The sequence below is a fragment of the Malaclemys terrapin genome, chromosome 10 (assembly GCF_027887155.1).
Source record: "Malaclemys terrapin pileata isolate rMalTer1 chromosome 10, rMalTer1.hap1, whole genome shotgun sequence".
Lineage (NCBI taxonomy): Eukaryota > Metazoa > Chordata > Testudines > Emydidae > Malaclemys > Malaclemys terrapin.
In genome coordinates, this window is record NC_071514.1 from 80517666 (window position 1) to 80535925 (window position 18260).

The following is an 18260-nucleotide window of genomic DNA, read 5'->3' on the forward strand; positions in this document are numbered from 1 at the left end:
TCCTAGGGACTGTGGGTGGCTGAGAATTAACAGGCAGCAGCAGCCCTCTAATCCCACCCCCCACAAGCTCCCTGCACCAGGGGCTGTGGGTGGGACCAGCACCGGGCAGTTTCACTGGCACTGGGAGCCCTTGACATGAGGTGTATTCCTGGGAGAGGATGTCTGCTGCCTTTAAGAACTCTTCACCCCACTGCAGCAGCTTGGAGGGGCCTTATGGCAATGGGGAATTGGACCTCTGGACTCCATTATGCCCAAGGGCCTATAACCATGCAGTGACCCGCCTTTGTGCAGTGACGTTTAAAATGGTGCATTTACTTTTCCAGGATGCACGGACCACATATTAAGCAATCCCCTGATATTCCCAGCCCTGCTGCATTCTCAGGTGACATAACACTGAATTTTTAAGGGACTCTGTCCGAAGCAGCGATTTTCTGCAGCCATTTGTAATGTGTCAGCTTTGATCATCTTCACTCGCCTTTGCCCTGCTAAATCCTCTCCGGTCTCCCCAAATGTCAGCTGTGCTGTTTTGTCTGCATCGTCGCTGATTTCACCACAGGCGCCCTGGCCAGGGCGCCCTGGCCGCTTGTCTGTTTCACTGGACTCATATCAATTTGGCTCTACACGGCCCCATATGTGATGGCAGCTCCTAAAAAACAAATGATTGTTATTCAGTGATGCCCACTGCTCCTCATGGTGCCCTGCGGTTGCTGTGGCAATGGGCGCATGGCCCTCACAGCCGCCATCAAAAAATCCCTTCGGATCACAGCTGCTTGGAGCTGGTGATTTAGCCTCACTGATCTCGCTTCACTGCTTTATTCAGGAAAGTCGCTGGGATTTGTATCGATTTAATCAAGAGCTGGGCAGAAATAAAACCAGGCTCGACACAAGTCTTCCAGAACCTTTTAGCCACCTTCCCACAGTAGTTTCCACACAAGAGTCTGCACAAAAGAGCAACAAAGAGCGAGCACTGGAACTCAGGCAATGTCACCACTGAGCATCTTTCTGACCACAGCAAATTTCACGCTGCTCCGCCCTGCCTGGGTTTCACTACAAGCTGAAACCGTGGCCTTTGCTGCCCAAGCTGCAGCCTCTTCCAAAGGGAGCAAGCTTCAAAATGAGCAGTGTTGAGTTTTAAGGGGCTTTGCAGCATCCATGCTCCGAGCCAGCCAAAGTTCTTAGCCCCGGCAAAAGTTTGAGCAAGGATTTGTGGTGGATTTAAAACTAGTCCCCAGGGCTAGATTCAGCCCTCTAATAAAACGGAGTAATCAGTGAGCCTGGCTGGCGTGAGTTGGGCTCAAACAGTGCACTCAGCTCCTGGGGTACTGTGCATTGCTTAACTGCAGTCCCCTGTGGTTGATTAAGGGACAGCACGCAGAGGAAGTCTTTGCTACAACAATTCTTGCAGCCAGGGAGAACACTGTCTTCAACTCAGGCCCTTCCAGAGAGGTTTCCAATGGGTTGTAAAAAGGGAGGATTCTTCAAGGCTTTGACAGGGAAGAAATTCCACGAGCTTTGGGTTATTATCCATTTTATCACGAGTCACACAAGAGTCGATATCTCTCTTAAATCCCCAGCTGCCTGAGTCTTGTGAATACATGAAACTCTCAGTTTTCATCTTGTTAAAAAATAAGATTTTAGCCCTTGGCACTGGGAGAAAAGTTTAAAAACATGACCTGACTGCAACCTAAAAGTTCAAAATTCAGATGGTAAATAAGACAATCTCAACCATTTTTTTTATTTTAATCTCATGATTTTTGTAGACAATCTCATGCAGGGGTGGGGGGGCTGAGTCATGATTTTTGAATGCTTGGGGTTGGCACCACTGCTCATTGATTTTGTGTGTATGTGTGTACAGACCTCAGGAATCATTTGTTTTTTTAAATATAAACAATGGTCTTTTTAGAAGACAAGCCAAACAGCATAAAGCCAGTTTAAACTCTACATCCCACCTTTAACAGTGCCTGAGAGCCTTCAGGTTGGCCAGTTTCCCCAGTGGCCTCCTCTTCTCCCCATCCTTTCTGTGACGGTAGATAATCTGCCATGTAACACACTGTTTGCCCCTAAGCAGAGCCTAAAATACCTAGTATTACCGCCATTATGTTTCAGACACGGCACGCTGGGTAATAACATGAGAGGACTCCATGCTTGTAAAACTAAACTGGTCTTTATTATGAGACCTACTTACAGAGACGCTGCAATTGCAGCCAGCATTCCAGCCATGTGCACATAGACTGACTTCCTGGTGGCTCCTTCAAACTCTTCCCTCCTGCAACCTGTGCTTCTCCCTCTAAGTTCCATGCAGGTTGCTATATTACCTCCTTCTGGGTCATCAGGTCTATTTTAAGGCATGTTCCCTCACAGTCTTGGAGGTGGATTGCTTTCATTGCACCATCACTAATATTGTAATTCATCTCAGGGGAGATTATGAACTCAAGGCTTGAGGAGACTGAGGTTACCAGATCTGGATGGAAATGAGAAAGTCCTTGTCATCAGATGGCTCCCCCCCCTCCCTAGGGTGACCAGATGTCCTGATTTTATAGGGACAGTCCTGATTTTGGGGTCTTTTTCTTATATAGGCTCCTATTACCCCCCACCCCCGTCCCGATTTTTCACATTTGCTGTCTGGTCACCCTCCCCCTTCCCCCTAGGGATTCAGAGAAATTACTCTGAATATATTAAAACTTGTGTGTGCCAGAGGGCAAAAAACGTACTAATTTGAAAATATAAATAAATCATATCCACTCAGGGAAAAGCCAGACCCACAAAAAATTCCCTTCTGTGGCTGCATGTTAGTTTAAAGTCCTCCACTCCTTTAGTCTCCCCTTCTCTCTCACTGGGCTATTTACATACTGATGGGAGCAGCAGACACTGGTTTCAGCAGGGGAATAAGAATCAGGCATTCTGGGTTCTCTTCCTGGCTTGGCCAAGTCACTCTTAACCACTGTGCACGTCACTGTCCCCAGCCGTAAAATGGGGCAATACGGTCTCCACTCTAATGCTCATTTCATTAATGTCTGTGCAGACACTGAGCTGCTAGGATGAATGATGCCATGGAGTGGGGAAGATGGTGCCCTGGATAGGGAGTGAGATGATCTGGGTTTAATTCCCAGCTCTACCACAGGTTTCTGTATGGCTTTGGGTATGTCACTAAATCTACTCTGCTCCCCATCTGTGAAATGGGGATAAGTAATTTTATGGCCAGAAGGGATCATTGTGAGCATGTAGTCTGACCTCTTGCATACCACAGGCCACAGCATTTCACCAAGTGGTTCCCACATGGAGCCCATAATATCCAACTAGAGCGTATCTTTTAGAAAGCCATGCAACCTTGATTTAGAAACTTCAAATGACAGCGAATCCACTACCTTCCTAGGCAGGGGCAGTGCTGGGGGGACTAGCGGGGGCTGTAGCCACCCCAAAATTTGCCTTGCTCCCCCCTCCCCCATAACAGCTGCCACTCTCTGGCCGTCCAGCTCTGAAGGCAGAGCAGAGAGAGTGGTGGCTGCCGACCAGGCGCCCAGCTCTGAAGGTGGCAGTGCCACTGCCCAGGCAGGAGGCAGGGGGGCCTGAGAACAGCTCCCAGCCGGTGTCCCTGCCCGCCAGGGCGCACCACCCAGGGCAGGTGGAGGGTCCAGGGCTCACCACAGCTGCCCACACTGATCCGCTCTGGCCTGGGCTCTGCCCCCTGAGGGCTCTGCCAGCCCCAGAGCCGGATCCCCCTATCCTGGCGGCTGTTACCAGCTGCAAGCAGTTGAAGGGTGTTGGGGACCTGAGGAGCAGCCGCAGCCCCGGCTTTGTGGCGAGGGGGGCACAGCCCCCCCCCCAATTTTCTGTCTAGCCCACCTCAGCCCCCACAGGAAGAGGCTGGCACCACCCCTGTCCCCAGGTCAACTGTTCCAATGGTTAATTACCCACTTTTAAATGTGCACCTTATTTCTAATCTGAATTGGTCTAGCTTCAGCTTCCAGCTAAGGGATCTCGTTCTGCCTCTGTCTGATAAATCCAGTAACCCTCTCCTGTCAGACATCTTCTCCCTACGCAGGTACTTCTGGAGTGCGATCACATCACCTCTTCACCTACATTAAAAACCCTGAGCTCCTTTAGTCTTTCACTGTAAGGCCGGTTTTCCAGCCCTCAAGTCATTCTGGGAGCTCTTTTCTGAACCCCTTCGTTTGTCAAGAGCCACAGCACGTCCCTACCGCCCAGGGCTGGTGCGTGATTTGTCCATGAAGGACTGTGAGGCACTCAGTATTAGGACGGATAAGGGCTATTGACGTATCATAGACAGACAGACATAGAAGGACAAAGTGTTCTTTACCCCAGGCTGCCATTCCCCCCGGCTGCCTCTCGGCAGGTCAGGGTGCCCAGTTCTGTTAAGCCATTGCCTTGCGCTAGCTCCGGTTAGGGTCTGGTGACAGGTGGCCGTGGAGACGGAATTGTAAATCCTCTTCGACTCAGATGACTAAAGCAGAGTCTAGTCCTTTCTGGCTGGTGGCCTTTTTTTTATCCTAACACTAAACAATCTGGCCGGCTAAAATAAAACCAGCCCATTCATCATCACCCTGTTGACACCAAACATTATGCTCTCAGGATGGAGGGGCCATGGGAAGGAAGTTAATCCTTTGCACAGCAGGGGGTAAAATCAAGGCTGGGTTTTAGAGCCCTGGAGATTGACATTCTCTGTTATCCACCGGTCCCACACATGGGCAGTGGGAGATTCCCCCATCAGTGCTCCTTACTGGAAGGACCATCGCTTGTCGGCATGTGCTCCATAGACTCAGACTCAGACTTTAAGGTCAGAAGGGACCATTATGATCGTCTAGTCTGACCTTCTGCACAATGCAGGCCACAGTATCTCACCCACCCACTCCTATACCAAACCCCTAACCTATGTCTGAGTTATTGAAGTCCTCAAATCTTGGTTTAAAGACTTCAAGGTGCAGAGAATCTTCCAGCAAGTGACCCGTGCCCCACGCTCCAGAGGAAGGCGAAAAACCTCCAGGGCCTCTGCCAATCTGCCCCGGAGGAAAATTCCTTCCCAACCCCAAATATGGCGATCAGCTAAACCCTGAGCATGTGGGCAAGACTCACCAGACAAACACTCAGGAAAGAATTCTCTGTAGTAACTCAGATCCCACCCCATCTAACATCCCATCACAGGCCATTGGGCATATTTACCTGCTAATAATCAAAGATCAATTAATTGCCAAAATTAGGCTATCCCATCATAGTATCCCCTCCAAAACCAGCCTGCAACCTTAGTATTTCCTGACATTGATCCAGGCCCCATACGGGTTTATAGCCATGCAACAAGTGGAGCAGACAGCACAATGGCAGGGAGCCTAGACGACAGGGGAGGTGTAATGGACGGGGGCAGGAGGGATCCCAGGGGAAGAATCAAGGGCAGCTCTGTTTGGGGGCTCAGGACTGCTACAACAAGGCAGGTCAGGATAAGAGCTGTGCAGATAACTGGGTTTCTGGGCAAAAAATGGAACTGAAATGTTACAAAAAATGTTTAGGGCTAACACAACGAAACTTCGAACATTTCCCATTGAACCCAAAAAGTAGAAAAACAAAATACTTTGGGGTTGAATAAAACATTCAGTTCAAACGGAAACAAAATGTTTCCATCCGCTTGAGGGTTTTTGTCCAAAACCTTTTATTACATAAAAGTGAAGTAAAATTCAAACTGAAAAGTCGTTTAGAAATTGAAAAATTGGAATGAAACATTTCAATTTACTCCTCACGTTGTTGGGGGGGGGGGGGAGGAGGGTGTTTTGTTTTGTTTTTTTTAGACTGAAGCAATCCAGCAAATTCACCATGAATTTGCTAAATGTTTCGCTCAACCCCCATCTGCATTTTTCAGCAAAGTTTCATCCGAAAATTTTTGCCCAGCTCTGGCCAGGACGGAGGGGCAGTAAGAGAAGGGGATTCAGGAGAGGGACAGCAGAAAGCGGCGGGGTGAGCCTGCTCTCTGGCTACTCTCCATGGCGAAGTGGGGGAAGCTTCTCCCACCGGCAGCTAAGGAAGGATCCCTGCTGCTCCCAGCAAGGACTGCGGGTGAGTCTGTCTTGCTACAGCAGCTCCTGGCTGTGGGTAAAGACACGGTCCCCCAGTGCCTGATGCGGGGAGTTAGGAGAGACACTGGCACTGCTTCCAGCATGCTGACAAGGAGAGGTACCGGCTAAGCAAGCCCTTTTCTCCTAGATTTTCCCTTGTAGGCCCCAATCCTGTAAGATGATCCGGGGCGGATCCCTTTGCCCCTGTGGATCAGGACAGTGGTGAAGATTTGCATATGTACTAATATATGGACCCGAAGGGAGGGGAGCCCAAGAAGCCACTGGAAAGCAAGGATCTTCCTCCCACCCCATGCAGAGAGCAGACTTTCCCTCTGTTGGTGTCCAGTTGAAAACAGTGGCCCTGGTTTTCAGTTACCTTGATGCTGCACTTAGGGCAGGGACAGGAGAGGGGGTAAAGATAACACCAAGCCTCCTTATTCTGGGTCTGGCCAGGGCCTGGTTTAAGTTAGAGCAGTTTCAAGCGTGCTTTAATGCATGATGCGCTTCCCCGGTCCTGGCAAGTCCAGAATAGCCACAGTGTATTCGCCCAGCGAACGCTGCCACTCAAAAGAGATGACAGCAAGGGAGAGAGGGAAAGAATCCACAGGTGGTGCCCGTACAAAGAGTGTGACAGCGACACCAGAGCCGAGAATTGCATCACCCAGCAGCGGCCTCTCAAGCCAAAGGAACAAGGTCTTTGACTACAAAGCCCCACTTTATCTGCTCAGCCAGTTCCCCAAATGAACAGCGTGCGCCTTTTAATATCACCGTCCCTGGAGTGGAAGAGTTTGGCTAATGCTTCAGACAAACATCCTGCACTTGATCCAGAGGGATATGAAAGGGGGTATGAGTCACGGCACCCAGAAGATACTGTACAGCAGCCACCGTGACATTCATTGCCTTGGCTTTGTCTTGTGTTCCTGTTTACAGGAATCCCAGTTCGTTTCCAGCTGGGGTAAGAAGCGAGATTGTTGCAAAATGACCTAGAAAGAGACATGTTTGCAAAGGGCCCTGGAAAAAAAAATCGCTGCTCCTGTGAACAAACGACTTCTGCTGCGGGCGTGTGAGCGGCACAGATACACAGTGGCAGCAATAATAATATTGCGGGAGGGAAGCAAATCCTCACTTGGAGTAAGTCACCATAGCCCTATTACTTTCAATCGCACGTGACACTGACGTACACCACTGAGGATCTGGCCCTTGGTTGGGCTTTTTTCCTTTTGCATTGATACAATAAAACCCAGCTAGCCAGAGATCGGAGCTCAGCTTTCCGAAATATCTCTGCATTTCAAAGTGGGGTCTAAAAACCACGTGAAGCTAACTTCCCAGGGCCTCCGCATTAAAAACATTTGCCCCAATCCGTTACCCCTCCCACCCAAGTCACCCCTAACAGAAAAACCCTGGGAAAGGACTGCTTTGGGAACCACAGAGCTTAATACTTTATTACACTGGGGAGCATAGGAAGCAATTTTATAGAGCCATATGGGTTTATTGTGAGGAACTTTAAGAGCTTGCTGTAAATATCTGCTCTCTCTCGCACACGCCAGATCTGTTACCCTTTCCCTCCCGTTTAATTTATTATTAGTTTCCCTTCAATTCACTCGGCGGCATGTTATTTTAAACCTTTATTTATTAATTGTATCGTGATAGTATCTAGTGACCCCTGTGAGGATCATGGCTCCATTGTGCTAGGCGCTGTACATACATATAGTAGGAGAATGGCCCTGCTCCGAAGAGTTTCAGTTCGTAGAGGTTGCCTCACGGTGAAGCACTACCACTGGCCACTGGGCCCATGTGGGTATTCCTGCCTTACGGCCCTGTTGCCAGGTGTACACATCAAGGTAATGCCAGCTCCCTACACCAACTTCCTGAACCCTGAACAGCATAGGAACAAACCGCACAGCGAATGTCACTGCTCCGCTGTTTGTGCTCTGTTGTGTCCTACTCTTGATCCCGGTGTTTCTGTTTAGACTAATCTCAACAGGCCAAGAGCCTTGATTGCTATCAATCAGCCTTAACTAGAGCAGAGCTGCCGTGAAGCTATAATTATTTCTCCTGCAGTAGGACCTAGAGGTCCCAAGAAATGCCAGGATTCCACTGCGCTAGCTGATGTACAGTAACATAGCAAGAGACCGTGCCTGCCCCCAAAGAGCACACAATCCAAGTCGACAAAGAGAAGGGGGGGAGGGAAACAGATGTTAAGTAACTTGGCTACGGTCACACAACAGCTCAGTACCAGAGGCAGGACTAGAACGTAGATCTCCTAAGTCCTAGGCAACTGTTCTACCCACTAGACCGTGTTGCCTCTGTCTTTCGAGCTGTTAGTGCTTTATAAATAACGTATAACACTAAACCCCACACAGGCCCGTGTGTTCCTTCTGCGGGGGGCTGATTTGCTTTGGTCTCACAGTGCGAGGCTCCACAGAGCGTGTTCGTCAGTAACTGCTCCTCTTGGTCGGCTCTCTCGTGCCTACCTTCTATCAACATACATGGCAGAAAAACGGAGCAAAGGGTGACGCTGAAGCCTCGTCAGTGCTACTGTGGGAAGCCGAACCTTTAGAGGAAACCAGTTCCTGGCGGTCGCTGCTAGAGAGTTAGCGGCTTCTAATTAACGGGAGTGCAGGGAAAGGCAAAAGCTTGCCAGTCTCCCGTCAGGGTGTTTCCCACGGGCCCCTCGGGGGTCGGTGGGTCAATAACTAGCAATGGACCTGAGCCACGAACCCATCTGGAGCTGGTGTTATTACTACTATTATTAACTGTATTGTATTAGTGCCCAAAATCTGGGAATCCACAGGTCAGACCATTTTGCTAGGGGCTGGGCAAACGTAGCACGTGATTAAATGGGACGTAAGCATGTGCGTCAGTGCTGTGCCCAATTGGGATGATCTCCTGTACTGAAGTCTCGCACTGGTAGGAAGACACTGAGGAGCTTCACAATCTAATGACCCTACTTGGACATCTTGCTGTGCCATGCTACCCAGCGGGCCAGATCCTCGGCTGATGTCAATTGGCTTCGTTCCATTTAACCTCCATGGCGCTACACCCGTTTATACCAGCAGAGGATCTGGCCCTGTGGTTTTCGAGCACAAAGATTTCCAGCTGACCGCATTGCTGCGCCCAGCGTTGCTGCCTGTCTCCTTAGTGAGGGTGGCGGCATTTGGTCCTTCCTCTGTGCCACCACGGCTCCCCTGATGGTGGGAGGCGACGGGAGAGAATTTTCATGGCAGGCTCTTGCTGAACTGGTGACAGCATGTCATTGCGGGGGCTGCGGGAGCCAATGGGGCGTTGCGTTCGAGTCCTAGGGAGGGACTAAGGGTTTGTAGCGTAGACAGAGGCATCGTCCTTCAGATGAGATGGGAAGCTGCTGGCGGGGTGGAATAGGGGCAACAAACTACATTTTTTGAAAGGGGTGGGAGAAAACCCTGATGTCTGTCCTGGCTCACATATTCTCTCTCTCTCTCTTCAAGAAACCTGCTTGGGTGCCACACCAGGGACCTCCAGCGCTAAAGGCAAAAGCTGCCAGAGGTTGAGATAAAGAGCCAACGCTCCTCAGCTGGGTCTGTAACCGACTCGTATCCTCTGTGCATCAGGCATGGAAGAGAACCTGTAACACACTCACCAGTGTGAGTTACACGATGACTGCACATTGACTTCAGTGACTGGGCCGGTATTTACCCTTGGCCAAATCCACTGTAAAATCTAAAACACGGCTCAGCACGCTGCCACTCGACGGTCGCGCTCGCTTCTGTAAAAGCAGCCTGGTGAACTGCTCATAGCAAAACATTTGTGGGAAGAATTTCTCCTCTTTGCTCTCAAATGGGTCCCCGAATAGCTTTACGCAGTTTGTTTGAGGCACTTTTTGTCTGTATTTAGTATACAAAATATCTGTGCAAACAATTTCTGTGAAGGATTCCCGGCCTGTAACTCCTTTGTTGCGAAGCTTCGAAATTCGAGCACGTCGGTTAGCTCTGATTGGACACACCGATCACATGATCCTGTTTCTGTTCCCTGACTGGAGAAGTGAGATGGAGCAGAACCCGTAGAATTAGGTTGCTAGTGTGAATAGTCACAATTGCAAATTCAAAATTAGTTGTAGGTTAATGTGCTAGAAGATTTGTTGGTTGCCTGAACATTCCTGCCAGCTTGTTCCCTGGAACTTTGGTGCTAAAGAAGGGGGGAACATGCACAAAGCCAATTTAATTACAAAGCTGAATGGACAGTCATAGAAAATGGTTAGCAGTAATTACCCGGCTCTACTTGCGGTGTGCTTTCTGATTCCTTCTGTGGCAAGAAAGCTATATAAACCCATATCTATCATCATCTCCAAGAGAGAAAACCGGTTTCCTTTTCCCTTTGCCATCAGCTCTCTACAGCCAGGGAAAAATGGGTAACACTTACAAAATAAAGCTACCATAAGTGGCCTATTGATACTAGTGTACTTCTAACGCCCACATGAATACACAATGATTTCATCTGGCTTCATGAGATTCTAATAAACGCCAGAGAATTAATGAGAGCCAGGCTACGATTTTAAAGTGTAACCGGTCTAGAAATGCAGTAGGACATTTCTCCACCCGCTTCCCGAATCAGGCCCGTTTGCAAACTGCTGCTGTGCCGAGCCACTCCAGACGCTGCATCAGTCGTAAAGCCAAGTTCTGCTCAGAAAACTGATCCGGCAAAAATGGTGTCACTTACTGTGCAGCCCACAGATGCTCAGTTTACTAATGAAGAGATAGTTTAATTCCTAACTGCCCGCCTGGTAAACTCATCTCAGGCTCTGAGAGTCACGCTGGGTTCTTTCCGTATTTATCAGCAACCTGTAGCCCAAATTGGGCAAAGAGTAACCCCTTCACAATTCCTCTGGCTTCATTTTGTACCCTCAGTGGTACCTCTGCACCCCCACTGCCTTCTGTGTATGCCCTCGCTTGGGTTTCCATGGGTGTAAGGCCTGTTGAAGTGTTCTCATCTGGATGTGTTCTTGTCTTCGTCGTCCTTCTCCATTCAGGGCACCCAGATCAGATCAAAAGACACCTGCTACATTCCTAGAAACTTGATGCACAGAAAAGGCAGCGCGGGGGCCGCATCATTTAGGCTGATTTGCTTGTGCACCTGCAAAGTCGGCTGGGGAGAATCTGCTAGTTTCCTTGGCAACCGTGTGAATGTCTCCAATTCGGCAGCTGCTTGCTGAGTAGAATTTGCCCTTACAGAGGCAATCAGACTGCAATCCATCAACTCTCCAAGGGACCTGGGGAGAAGAAAATAGGCTTGGGGGCATGTGGTACCATTTAGACCTGGCTCTCTTTTCTTGGCCAGAGTGACACTAATTAAGACACTGCAGAGCCCAAAAGCTGTTTTTGCACGGCAAACACTTAACCTTGAGGCTTGGCTTTTAGAGCTCACAGGGGGCAAATTTTTCAGCCTGTTATTTCGAGGTATTATTAACGTAATCCTAAAGCGCACAAAGGAGAAGCAGTGTTCTGTGTTTGCAGCCCTTATGAATGCAAGGAGAGCAGCAGTCTTGGTGCAGCGTTGAAGTTAGCATGGCGCTTAGGCCTTCCAGAGATTCATATTTTCATCCAGAGGGTCTCAAAGGTGGGTAAAGGTCATCAGCCCCATTTTACAGACAGGGAAACCAAGGTGGTTTGACCAAGATCACACAGCGAGGCAGTGGCAGAGTGGAAAACAATCTCTCCTGCTGGCACATCAGACTCTAGGTGTGATTATGTCGCCCTCAAGTGGCTGGTCCACATTGAGGCAAACAGCCTGCTACTTACTCCTAGTAATGGAGTTGGTCCTTTAGCTCAAGGAGATAGGAGCTTGTTCAGAACGTCACAGGTTCTGTACCTCTTGGTGTCTGTATATCCGCAGCCATGGACATTTTACATAATGTGGCGGTTTAATACACCAACCAGGTCGACATCAACTTCACCCACTTTCCAATCTCAAAGAAATCATTTCTTTATGCTTGGTATTACAGTGGGGACCTGCTCTGCCAAGCACCCAGAGTTCATCTAGCCCAAGTTTTGTTCTCTCCAACAGAAAGCCATAGCTTTGACAGTTTATCTAAGCCAGCCCCTTCTTGAAGGCCCAGTCCTAAAATATCCTAACCCACATGTAATCAAAATATTACAAATGGAGCAGGAGAGTCACATACTGGGTTCTTTCTTTCTGGTTTGACATGGGTCCTCGACAAGCAGGAGACCATTTTTCTGATGAATAATTAGATCATGCCGATTCCTCCCAGCTCTTCTCGGTGCAGTGACACCAAATGTTCAAAAGGGGCCTCTAATTTTGGGTGACTCCGATTTCGAGTGCCCATCCTGGGACACCAAGCGCCTGCTTTGCAGAGGTATTGAGTGTCTGAAAGTCCCATCAACTTCAGCACTGCTGTTGCCAATGGACCTCAGGTAACTCATTTGAGTCTGAATGATAAAGCTAAGTTAAAGGGTAAATTTGTGGCTGGATATTTACATGACCTGTGACAACCTTAGATCTCCTAGTAGCTATGGTTCTGCTATGTGGATTTTTAGGGTGCCCGTTACCATGCTATGTGGTAACATTTCATTGTGAGTTAAACTGGGATCTCTTGACACTTCCAGGAAAAGGAACAAATCCATCTCATCCCTTTGTTATATAGTGGGGGGTGGGGAAGTGATGCTTGCTGGTTATAAGCTCGGAACTCATTGCCAGGATGTTGTGATGTCGAAAACTGGGTTCAGAAATAAATTAGGTAAGTTCATCCATCAATGGCTATTAACCAGGATGGTCAGGGATGCAACCCCATGCTCCAGATGCCCCTAAACCTCCAAATGCCAGAAGCTGGGACTGGACGACAGGGGATGGATCACTCAAATTGCCCTGCTCCGTTCATTCCCTCTGAAGCATCTGGTACCCGCCGCAGTCAGAAGGCAGGATACTGGGCTAGATGGACTATTGGTCTGACTCAACCTAGCCATCAGGGCCGGCTCCAGCATTTTTGCCGCCCCAAGTGGCGGGGGGGAAAAAAATAGCTGTGATCGGCACTTCTACCGCCGCTGCTTCATTCTTCGGCAGCAATTCAGCGGCAGCTCCTTCCCTCCGAGAGGGACTGAGGGACCCGCCGCCGAAGAGCCGGACGTGCCGCCCTTTCCGTTGGCCGCCCCAAGCACCTGCTTGCTGCGCTGGTGCCTGGAGCCGGCCCTGCCAGCCGTTCTTTTGTTCTATGTTCTTAATGACCACATCCATGTTTGTCTGGGGGCTGGGATGCAGCGGTGTTAATTACATGGTAGATGTATGTAATTACTAGCAACTAGAAGCTGTAAGAACCTGGGGCCAGACTATTAAAGCTATTTAGGGCAGCTGGTGATGCAGAGAGACGCCCAGTGGGGTTCTCAGAAAGGCCTCTCTCTGCATCTAGACACCTTTACAAATCTGCCCCCTGGCCCTGCTGAGATCAGGGATTGAGCCCGGTGAGTACATGCTACGCTGGCTTTGAGGAACGTTGTGTCTTAAGTCCTATTCAAACGTGACAGCTACTCGGTGAGGTGCCTTAGGAAAGGCTTAAAAGGATGCTTAAAAGGAGAGTGGATGTGCCAGGCGCATGCTGCAGGGGCCCAGTGCATCAGGCAGGGATACAGAGCCCGTAGTGGCTAATGACCCAAGGACCATATTGTTATCCCTACATGGTAAGGTGTAAGGGCCTGATCCTGTGACGTACCAAGTGCTGCCCATCTGGAGAGATGCCCCTTATGCCTAGAAGCAGTCAAAGCCCTCCCATTAGGGGATCAATCCCCCAGCATGGCTGGCAGCAAGCCTCGTTCTTCTCGCCTTTCAGACCAGGGTCTGCCCCAGCTGAGCCATCCTGCCAGGCGGTGTTTAAGACTCACTTATCTGAAGCACTAACCACTAAGAAGGACCCAGGCGATTAATCCTCCCGGGGGCTGCCGGGAGATTTGTGTAACACCAACCGCATGCTCTGTGCTTTAAAGGGGAGTAATGAAGACAAGGATGCTGCCTTGAGGAGTGTGGACGGTGAGACAAAATAAATGGCCCGTCCCGACGTTGTTCCCTATATTTTCTGGTGCTTGGAGGTCTCGAATTTCAGTCGCCAGCACTGCTATTGGCACTGGAGCGCTGGTGGGGACGGATCAAAAGGGGAAGGCCTGGGAGGTAAATGGTGTGAGGGGAGGTGGCTCAGGGCTGCCGTGCTGTTGTGGATGGAGCCGAAGGGGTATCTCCGTTGTGGGGTGGCAAAGCCAGCTGGAGGGTTCGGAGTGGAGAGATGCAGAGAGCGTGGTGCAGATAGGGTTAACGCAGCCAGGACGGGAAGTGTGTTTGGGGCACCTGCTCAAAGCTCTCTTCATCCTTTGGGGTTCCATCCAGGTCCAGATCAGGGCTCACGTCTGAGGCGTGGCAGAGAGCGGGTATGTGTTAGAACCAGGGAAGCTAGAGACAAATACTGCTGAAGCCACCCAGCCCAGCTCTCTGCCAGTGCCTGACCAGTTGGGATCTGGACTAATCAGCATGCCCATAGAAGGGTGAATCTGAGCTCCTGTATACCTCCTTTGGGACTGTTTTGTTCGAACTCACTGTTTTCTCCCCTGCTCCTTTCTCAGAGGCCCCAACCAAGAGGAAGCGGCAGTCACGCTCCGGCACACATGAAGGGGAGAACTCAGTTAATAGACCCACTCAGCCCCCAGCTACCCTGGCCTCCGGAGGCCACTCCTCTTCTACGGAGCCCTCTCCATCCCTGCTCATCTCAGCTCTCTCCCGGAGCCAGGACGGGGCTCCCTGGCTAAAGGAAGAGACTGGACTCACAAGGGGACAGTCTGTGAAGGCTTGGCTGGAACATCCATTGCCATGCTGAGTTCTGTACCAAATCAGGACTTTCCGGGCCTCCCTTCACCCAGCGTAACCCACTTTACCGGTGTATCCTGTCCCACTCAACCCCAGCTGCCGTTATTCATCATCCTCCCTCTGCTGATCCCTAGCAAAGCCACACAGCTGAGTTTGCGATGGGCCTGTCATCCTGGCTAGCACTGCAGACAGACTCACTCCCCCGCTCTCACCCCGTTGCAGTACCTCCCACTGAGGAACCCGAGCGCCTAGCACACCAGTAAAGGCCAAGGGATGTGTCAGCAGGAAACATTAATCCTCTACTGGACGTTCATGTAACTCGGCAGCATTGCTCAGCCCTGCACTTCAAAGCTTCCCCTAGGACAATCGGGCTGTCTGTGTGGCTGGAATGACTTTCATCCCCTGCTCCTCCAAGACCAGCTGTGGCTAGCTCCAGCCCTGGCTGTTGTGTGGGTTGCGGTGACCTGGGAGCAGGAAATTGACTAGAAACATCTAGCGTAACTAATCTAGTGTCCATGCTCGGGGTCATGCAAAAGCAGAGAGAGTGAAAAGTAAATGAGCCCTTTGATTTTAATTGCCTCTGGTGGTGTTTGTATCACAGGTAAGACCCTTTTTTGTGGTAAACATACAATATGTCCTCTGACTTCGATGATTCACCTGTCTGAGTGGAAAAGCTTCTCCCTGTTGTGTGGTTCTGAGGAAGCCAGCACCTGGCTAGCTGGGGAGAGTGAGCGGCCCCCATGTCAATGCCAGAGAAAGCTCCAGCGCACACAGGGAATTAGAGTCCAGGAAGGGGCCAAGGACACAGCAATATCAGAGAATCTGCGGAGAGGGATCGCCCTGCACTGCGGCAGGGTCTGAAAGCTCTTACACCGGGGGCATTTTGAGACGCTCGCTAGCAAAGGCAAGTGAGCCCATAACGCTGCCAGGCCCCGGGCGACTGGAGCTAATCAGACTCTCCCAGGCTTTTCTGGAACTGTCCTTTGTGCCTTGGTGCTGAGTTGGTCAGGACTGCAAGTGGCCCTTTGACCTGTCAGGGGCCCTTAACTCTGTTAGGAAGCCCAGGCGCCCGAAGGCTCGCCTGACTGGCCCAGACCCTTTCCATGCAGACAACAGCTCAGAAGAGGCTATCGTGTGTGTTGGCTCAGGGGACGGCTGTCAGCACTGTCGGGGGGGAAGGGTCCTTCATCTTCCTTGAGCTAAGTGCATCCCTGGTGTAGCTACATTGACTTCAGTGGAGTTACATCAGAGGTACATTTGGCCCCAGGTGCCTTGCCAATTGCTGCCTTCAATGATACCAAGCCCTAGAATTAGAACCGGGCCAAAGCTGGATCCAATCCTGGTTCCCAGGCATCTGAACCCCCAGAGCTCAGGGGTCCCTCTTAGCGGGTTTGGTTATGTTCAGAAACAGGGGTGGTTTGGGATTTAGGAAAAAAGCAATTCTGTGTGATTCATATCCTGATTGGATTAATCTGAGCCACCAGAGCATGGGCTGGCTGGCAGGGTCCAGCCTGGCCCTTCTTGACTAGGGCTTCTGGGCAATTTCTTCTAGTTATCGACGGTTTCAGAAATCGGCCGGTTTTGGTGTGGAGAGGTGATCACTGGCACAGCCCCATGGTCTGCTCCCCCAGGGCCCTGCACACTGTTGTGGGGTGCTACTGACTCTCAGGGGCAGGCACGGGCCGGAACAGCCAGCAGGTAACAAACAAGTACTTGACCCAGTGAGACCAGCACGTGTCTTCTAAACACCAATCTTCTTCTCCCCTATGCAATAGGGCAGCCTGGCGTAGTGGGTGGTGCACTGGCCTAGAAGCCGAGAGACTGGGGTTTGATTCCTGCCTTCACCATGGACCTTAGACTAGCTTGTTTGTTTCCTCTCCCTTTCTTTGTCTGTTTCAATTACAACCGCTTTAGAACTGTCTTGCTATGTATCTGTGGCGTGCCTAGCACAATGGGGCCCTGATCTCAGCTGGGGCCTAGAAGAGGAGGAGGAAGGGCAGGTTTCATTAAAGTCCCTCCAGCCTGCTGCCTCCTTCTAAGCAGCACCCCCTTTTGACCCAGCCCGGCAATAGCATCAGACCCTTAGCATCAGTGAACATTAACTTGTTTGGTTTGGTGCCTTCGGGGCCAGGATTTGGGAATGATTAGCTCCTACAGTGATGGCCAGTGAGTCACTGGGATCTGGAAATAGCCAGGGAGCGAGCTCATTACCTGATGGGTTAAAGAAACAAACAGGAGGAAAAGAAAAGGGAGAAAGTCAGAGTTATTAACTCAGTGCCCTCTGGATCCTGTGCAAGGCAAGTTAGTCAAGCTCATTAGCAGCAAGCGAGCGGCTTTGAGCTGGGTGAGTCAAACGCTTTCTATTTAACACTTTGACTATTATTCATAGGCCAAATGAAGGCCAGGGCTCCAGGGAGGGAGAAACAAAGGGAGAAGCTCCCTTTGTTGAATTCAAACTTTCGGTGCAGACAGACACTTGTGGGAAGGGGGCGGGGATGATGGCAAAACTGCAGATGCTGGCGTCCATCTAGCCGGGCGGCAGCTGGGCGCGTGGGTGTTACATAGGCATATGGCCAGTATGGGCTCTCTGAGCAGGTGGCTACAACATGTACCGCACCAGCAACCAAGTGCCTTGCCTCCCGAGAGCCAAGCTTAGACAGTGGCCAGCACTCCAGTTTAGAACTGCCTGGTTCCCAGTAAGTAAGGATGTGTCCCTCTGCTGCAGACAAAGGCTAGCTGCTCAAGTCCGAGGTGATACAGCACATGCTGCCATGGCTTCCCGGCTGTTGTCACTGGAGCTCGCTAGATCAAAGTTAGCGGAATGTCTAGGTGTGCTGCAGGCCCGCCTCCGACTGCCGTGTGGACGCACAAGGGTGGAATCCTGCCCCTGTCGAAGGCAATGGGAGTTTTTGCCATTGACTTCAGTGGGGTCAGGATTTCACTCTGCAGCTTCACTAGCTAGGATTACAAGGAGGAGGTGGTTTTCCTTACCAGGGGAACTGAGTGAGGACTTAGGGGTTTGGCCCAGTCTCTCCCTTCTGCACGTTGTTTCAAGCTGATGCTCAATGCGCCTGGTCCAGTGAGTGTCTCCAACCATATCTGTCTGCTCCTGCCCCTCTTGGGTCAGTGGAACAAGCGTGTTCAATTCACGGGGCGCCCGGGAGCTCACGGCAGACATGAGCTGGAAAACTCAACCGAGACAACAATGAGCAGGGAATCCCCATCCACCCACATGCCTCCTCTCCCCACGCATTCTTTCCCTGCATGCCGTGTGCTCCTGCCAGGTCACGCTGCCACCGATCCTTCCACTACGCATTGTTCCTGTGCCTGCCGGCCTTGCAGCCTGGCCTTTTCAAAGAATTTCCT

At 50.6% G+C, this 18260-nt stretch overlaps 1 long non-coding RNA gene across 1 annotated transcript in view; it reads left to right on the forward strand.

Annotated features, from left to right (window-relative positions):
* Positions 1 to 17184: 17184 nt before the first annotated feature.
* LOC128844672 (uncharacterized) overlaps positions 17185 to 18260 on the forward strand; it is a 42544-nt gene continuing 41468 nt past the window's right edge. The window contains exon 1 of the long non-coding RNA XR_008446519.1: positions 17185 to 17238. This is a non-coding gene — a long non-coding RNA (uncharacterized LOC128844672). The remainder of the gene's footprint in view (positions 17239 to 18260) is intronic.